Here is a 7,482-nt window from a genome sequence, read left to right on the forward strand (position 1 = left end):
TCTCCCTGTGGTTTTGTCTTCGCACAGCTGTCTTCTTATAAAGACCTCTGTCATGTTGGATCAGGGGTCTATGCTACTCCGGTATGACCTTATCTTAACTAATTATATCTGCAGCTACCCTAATTCCAAATAAGGTCACATTCTGAGATTCGAGGGCCTAGGAGGTGAACAAACCTTTTTTTGGAATGGTCACAATTCAGTCCACAGCAAGGACTATATTAAAACATTACCAATATTACATCTGCCTACATGCCTCACGCTCCATTTTATTTTTCTATATCTTTCCCCCAGATAACCACTATCCTGAATTGTGTCATAACTCTTTTGCACATTTATGTTATTTTGTCATATAAATATGCAGATGAGCTAAAGTATTATTTTGGTTTATAAATTTTCTGCAACTAGCTTTTTTTATGCAAGATTTTTTAAATGCTTTTATACTGATATATGCAGCAGTGGTTTACTCATTTACAAAGTTCTATAAAATCCCAATGTTAGGACATTCAAATTTTTAAAATAATACTCTGTTAATAGCTATGAAGTTATTTTCCCAAGTTTTGTTCTTATGAAATATTCTATAAGTGGCCTTGTGCCCATCACCTTGTGGAAGAGTTTCTCTAGAATATATACCTAGAGTGAAAATACTGAGTCATAAAGTTCTACTTTACAAGATAATGCTAAGCTGTTGTATTAATTCACATTCCCTCAAGCTGTATATGTGAGTTCCCCTTCATTCACATCATAACAATGCTTGAATTTGTTTCGCTTTTTAATTTTTACCAACCAGGTGATTATGAAATATCACATAGTAGACATAAATTACATTTCTCTGTGCATTCTTGTTTTTTCTTCTATGAAATGTCTGTTCTCTTTTGTCCAGTTTTTGTTGGGTTGTCTTATTGATTCTTTACATGTTCGGAGTACTAACCCCTTATAAATTATGTTTTTCAAATACCTTTACCCAAATTACAGCTTGCGCTTTCATTTTCTTAATGCTGTCTTATTTTTACAATCCTCAATTGTACAGTCCTCAATAAATAATAATTTTTTTACAGTCCTCAATCACATTTAAATATTTTAAACCTCATCTTTCATGTTACATTTCAGCATTTTTGTTGTGCATTTTAAAAGTCCTTCCATATACTAGATTATAAATATATTTTACTATATATTTTCTAAATATTTTACCATTTCTGTCATTCACGCTTAAGTCCTTAAGATAATGATTTTTCATATGATGTGAAGAATCTGGATTTTCTTTCTCCATATGATAACCAATTTTTGTGCTGCCATTTTTAAAGAATTTTTCTACTATGAATTGATTTTCATCCCCCAAAATTTATATATTGAAGTGCTAATGCCCAGTATCTCAGAATATAACTTGATTTGGACATGGGGTATTTAAAGAGATAATCAAGTTAAAGTGAGGTCATTACAGTGGGCCCTAAAATAATATGACTAATGTCTTTCTAAGAAGGGGAAGTGTAGAGACAGATAACCCATGCAGGAGAACACAGTGTAAACCTGAAGGCAGCCACCTACAAGTCAAAGTAAGGAGTAGCAGATCCTTCCCTCATGGTCCTCAGAAAGAAGCAAACTTACACCACCTTAATTTCAGACATCTAGCCTCCAGACTGTAAGACAATTAATTCCTGTTGTTTAATCCACCCAATTTGTGGTACTTTGTTATAGCAGCTTATATACCCTGCCTTCTCCACTAATCTGGAATATGCATCTTTCATATATGAATTTTCCATATATGCATAGGAAAATTATCCTTTTTGACTACCTACCATATAGTAGAAACTAAAATCGGTGCCTTAAGCATTTATAATATTTAATTCTCTGAACAAATGTATGGAGCCCAAGTGGACATCATCTCTCACCTGAATTAGAACAACCTCCCCCAGCTGTCTCCCATCTTGTTTGACCCCAATCCATTGTTCTCATGCAATCCTCTGTTGAGTGCAGTCTCTAAAGCAGGCTGACCAAGCTCACTCGCATTTAAGTCCTCCCACTTATATGCCGTTCTGTAACCTTAGGAAATTAATTCCTATATGCATTGGTTTGCTCATTTTCATAATGCAAAAATAATACCTTCTAACTCATAGACTTGTTATGAGAATTCACTTAGTTAAGTATTCTGAAGAGTATTTGGAACTCCACAGAGGTAGATATTATTATATCTTCATTAAATGAAAGTATGATTATGTTGGTTCCCAACTTACAACCCGGAAAGGGCTTCCCATTTCTCATCATTTCATCCCAAGCAGGTTTTTTGGAGCCTCAGTTCGTAAGAGGGTAATACATATTTTTAATAGTAATTAGGTTTAAGGATATTAATATTAATTAGGTTTAAATAGAATATTGTAGAACATTAATGGATACTAATGTGACTGAATCTTCTGGAAGGGGTCCCAGTGGCCTCTGGTCTCATCAGAAATACTATTCAGGAAGCCGTACTGTCATGGTTGAACTCTGAATTTAAAGTGGCATTCAGGGCCCTTCCTAATCTATCCACCTGCTTCATCCTTAGCACTTAACTCTTGTTCATCACTCATTCATCACTCAGAGGTAAATGCCTCAGCAACACTGACATTCTCTGCTCCAGAATCTCATCTCTTGGCCTTCATGCACTCGGTTTCTTCTATCTTTAACCATCACACACCGCCTGACTCTTCCCCAGCCTTCAGCACCTCACAAGTTTGTGTGCTTTCTGTACCCCACACTAACTGCAAGTCTGTCATCATCACTGTTTCCAGCACCTTCACAGACTGTAGGAGGTGCTCAGGAAAGAATGCGTGAATGAATAAGTGAACAAATGAAGTAGGTATATCACAGATTTGGAAACCCTGGCACAAAGAAGTTAAGTAACTTAGCTGGTTGGAATGGCAAGCACGTGTGAAAAAAACACGTCCATCTGACCACAAAACCCATGCTCCTAGTAAGTCTTCCTATCGCCTCTGGGTTTAACAAAATATAATAAAGTGCTGCCCTTTATGCACAAGGTTGTTGCTGCTCACTCTACCTCCAGAAGGACAGATGCTTGTATTGTTTTTCATTCAGTGCAGAAGGTTTTGCAATAGTGCATCAACATTCTTTCATAATATCCCTGACCAACAGTGGCACTTTTTGGTTAACTCTTCATGACAAGAACAGAGTAGAAATTTTAGGAGGTAGAAATAAATGAAAGGTTGGGAGGAAGCTGACTGGAAAGATAATATTTATTGGCTTCCTACCCTGTTCTTGGCACTGTGAGAGGTCTTTTAATGCACGCATTAATGCCATCAGGTGGTTATATTCTCATCATGCAGAAGAGGGATAAGAAGACTGCAGCTCTGAAGGCATAGCTTATTCGCCCAAGATTACACAGCTATGGTGAAAGTGAGATACAGCCCAAGCCATGAAGTGCTCAACTCTTTCTGCTTCATTCAGAGAATAGGGGACAGCACAGACTCTTAAACTTCCAGTCTATTTCCACATCGCTCATTCAGCCGAGACCCCATTTTTGACCACTCCCTCCAGAGCCCTGGGTGCCAAACGCTATTCACTGTAAATTCTACAAATTTCGGGGGCTCTTACATTGAGTGAGACACTGTGCTAAGGATATTGATGATTTCAGAAATGTTATAGCCCCAGTTTATGCCCTCAAAGAAACTTAAAATCTGGAGTGACCTGATAGTCCTTGATAACACTTCCTGCTTTTTACTTTACTTTTATTTCACCTTCATCATTTTCCAGACACCTATTTACTCTTTTAGAACTTTATCTTCCATGTATCTCACTTTAGTATTTGAAATAGAAATCTGATCTGGGCAACTAAGAAACAAGTTCAATCTACTCAGTTAACCTTTTTTAATGGTCTTGAGCAAGTGGGACATACCACATACAGTGTTCAGCAAGGGTGAAAGTAACAAGCTAAAATTTGTTACAAGGAAGGAAATTAACCAGCTGCAGCACCCCAGAAATGCCTGAGGGCACTGAGGGCCCTGGGACAGGGTGCTAAAAATCAGACAGTACTGTAGAGGCAGACTTTCCCTCCTTCACTTTTTGTTCATGCTTGCATAATAAGAGGTATAAAGTTTACATCTATTGAATACTATGTCTCATGTATTATTTAACTCTCATAAAAACTCCATGAGAAAAGGCAAAACCATAATCCCCATTTTGTACATGAGACAACTTTAAGGGGTTAAATCATATACCACTAGAGGAAAAACTCAGTCCTAGACCTGCTGGATTCCCAAGAGCCATGACCTTAACCTCTGGCCCACACAGCCTCACTGAAAATGATAAGCAGCCAAAACTCCCCTGCACACTGTATCTGAACACAAAGGGTTGCCTGCATATCTGCAACTATCATGGGATGTTCTTTTGTGGCTAAGTGATTATCGAGAGTCATCTTTAGTCCTTGACTGCATGCAATCAATACTTGCCTACAATTTTCACTTGAATTTCGCTTTCATGAGGTTTCAACATACCAGCATCTACATCCAAAGCGAATTTGGAACCACCATAAAAGATGATGAGATCATCCTTAGAAAAGTAAAGAAAATTACCTCTTTAAAAACCATTAAAAATTAGTCTCTTGAACTGTAATTCAAGTAAAGAGAGCCTGAAGGGGAAAATATTGATAGGCTAGCTGTACTTCTAACTTAGCACAAAGAGAAAACAGTTTTCTCTGAGAGATGGAGCCATCACAGCTGTGGAAACAATGGAAACAATAACAACAAAAGAGCTGATCTTGAGAGTCTAGCTGACTCCTTGGGTTTGCAACCAGTGCAATCCCACAAGGCATGGAGTTTAGATAGGCTCCACACTTAGGGTCAATGCTCTGCAGCCACCACCTTGCAATTCTTTTTTATTTTATTTTATTTATTTAACAGGATCTCAATCTATCACTCAGGCCAGAGTGCAGAGGTGTAAACATGACTTACTGCAACCCAAGTGATCCCCTGACCTCAGCCCCTCATGTAACTGAGACTACAGGCAGGTGCCCAGCTAATTTTGTTTTGCTAATTTTGTTTTGTTTTGTTTTGTAGAGATGAGGTTTCGCCATGTATTGCCCATCTTGCTCTCTAACTATTAGGCTCAAGTGATCTGCCTGCCCCAGGATCCCAAAGTCCTGGGATTTGAAATTCTTAGTTATTGTATCTTTGAAATTGTGTTTTGTAAATGAAATCCAGTAGAACAATGCAGCATGTGCCAGGGTCTTGGAACTACCTGTCCAAGCACAGCCCTGTCTCTATGGGAAGGGCCTCTGTGTAATGGGTTCTCAGGCACTCTCTCTTACGTCCCAACTGTGTCTCCTCCCCCATCCTCTTTCACATGCCCTGCCCAGTGGCTGCTGCCACCCTTCACCAGGGAAGCGGCCCGGTCTCAAGTTTGGATATGCTTGTGGTCCAGCACAGACACCTAATGGCAGCTCAGGATGGGACTTGGTGGCTGCCATTCTCACTCCAAGTGAGAAGTGTCCAGTGAGGGAGAGACAGCCTTCTTGCTCACCCTCATCTAGGCACTGAGCACATCCTAGCACAGAGCTTTAAAGATATTTAGAGGCCACCCATCTACTGTGGGGTGGTGGCCCAAGGAAATGGAAGGCACCTGGCAACTCCCCACCCTCTGTCTGGGAGGGTGCAGCACAAAGATTCCTTGGCCAGTGGGAGGAGAAACTCAGTAGTCATTGGGCCCAAGCAAGCAGATGTACCCAAATCACAGAGCAGGGCCCTTGGGTGCCTGTAAGAGTCCATACTGGCCCCACGAGTATTCCCATACCCAAGTGCCCCCTCAGCCAACTGATGCTTTGGAGATCTGCTCATCTTCCTTCCAAGCTTCCTGATCTTGCTTAAGTTTGTCCCTTCCTACCAAGCTAAAGGCACTCTCCCAGGACAAGGAATGAAGTACAAATTGTGTAATTTTGGAGATTCTGCCCACAAGTGAAATGTCCTGATGTTTGCATTTAAATTGGCATTGCAAAATATAAACAATAAAATTCATGCTAACAATTTAACATTTTAATTTTATTTAATAAGTTAATAGCAAATAAAAACCACCATGACTAGTCAAGAGAGAGACCACAAAAAGAAACAGCTGTGTATTTTCATACTTTACCAGCCCTTTTTTTCTGCTTTTTGCATTTCTCTCATGTCTCACATCAGGACTGGCTCTTAGACATCTACATGTCTCCTATCATATGTGCCTGAGGTACAACATACCATCAGTAAGTATTTGGTTAGTGAATGAATAGGCTCCCGTGGCATTTTTTCCTTCTGTTATGGCACTAACAATGTTCTGCCTGCCAAATTGACAAAAAGACTGTGTCCTCTTTATATTTGCATCTTCCATAAAACAGCACAATTTTTTTTCGAGACTGAATCGTGCTCTGTCATCTAGGTGGAGTATGGCGGGTGCAATTTCAGCTCACTGCAACCTCCGCCTCCTGGGTTCAAGCAATTCTCTTGCCTCAGCTTCCCATGTAGCTGGGACTACAGGCACGTGCCACCACGCCCAGCTAATTTTTGTATTTTTAGTAGAGACGGGTTTTACTGTGTTAGCCAGGATGGTCTCAATCTCCTGACCTCATGATCTGCCCACCTTGGCCTCCCGAAGTGCTGGGATTACAGGCATGAGCCACCGCACCCAGCAGCACAATCTTTTTGTTGGTGTTAATCTTTGTTGAATAACTGTATACATTTCTGCCTTCCCCCGTCACAGAAACTGTATCTCTCTAGATAATATGAAAGGGAAGATAAATAGTATAGACTGAATAAGTTAAAACAGAAACATACTCTCAAATTATCCAGTGGGACAGAAAAAAATACTTTTCAGACCAAATTGTGTGACTAATTATCCACATTCTTTGCATGTTTCATGTCTAGACATAGCTGAAGCATCGTATCTTATTTTCTAAAAGCCAGTGATAACTAATTCTAACATGAATGAGATTGTTTCTTCTACTGTAGAATTTTTTTAAATATTAAATTAAAAATTAAAAGCACTCTATTGTCACAAATGTTTTTAAATGTTCAAAAAAATCTTGGCTTTCTGAGTCACTTCTCTGACAATAGAAGGATCTGATCTTGTGAAAATGTCAGTCAGAGCCAATTATCACTAACCACGGAAAACAAACGTGTTGTCAGAACACTGTGTCTTTGAAACACATGTGGAAGTTTGGTCTTTTATATAATCAAATATTTATTCTCAACAGGATAATCATCAGACAGAAATGTCTCCTTTTTCAGAACACCTCACTTGTATATCTAATACCTTCTGCATATCTCCGCCACAGTGAATGGTTAAAATGCAATTGACAGAGGGTAAAACTTTGCCTCCAAATAGGTTAATTCTCCTGATATCTCCATTCAGCAATTCCCAGATATCCAGCAGATCAATGCATTCCTCATCATTTATGCCCCCTTTTTCCCCACCCCATCAATATCTCAACATAGCAGCTCACTCACCAATTAGCTGATTAAATTAGAC

This window comes from Cebus imitator, unplaced genomic scaffold (assembly GCF_001604975.1).
Source record: "Cebus imitator isolate Cc_AM_T3 unplaced genomic scaffold, Cebus_imitator-1.0 Scaffold3, whole genome shotgun sequence".
In the NCBI taxonomy this organism is placed as follows: Eukaryota; Metazoa; Chordata; class Mammalia; order Primates; family Cebidae; genus Cebus; species Cebus imitator.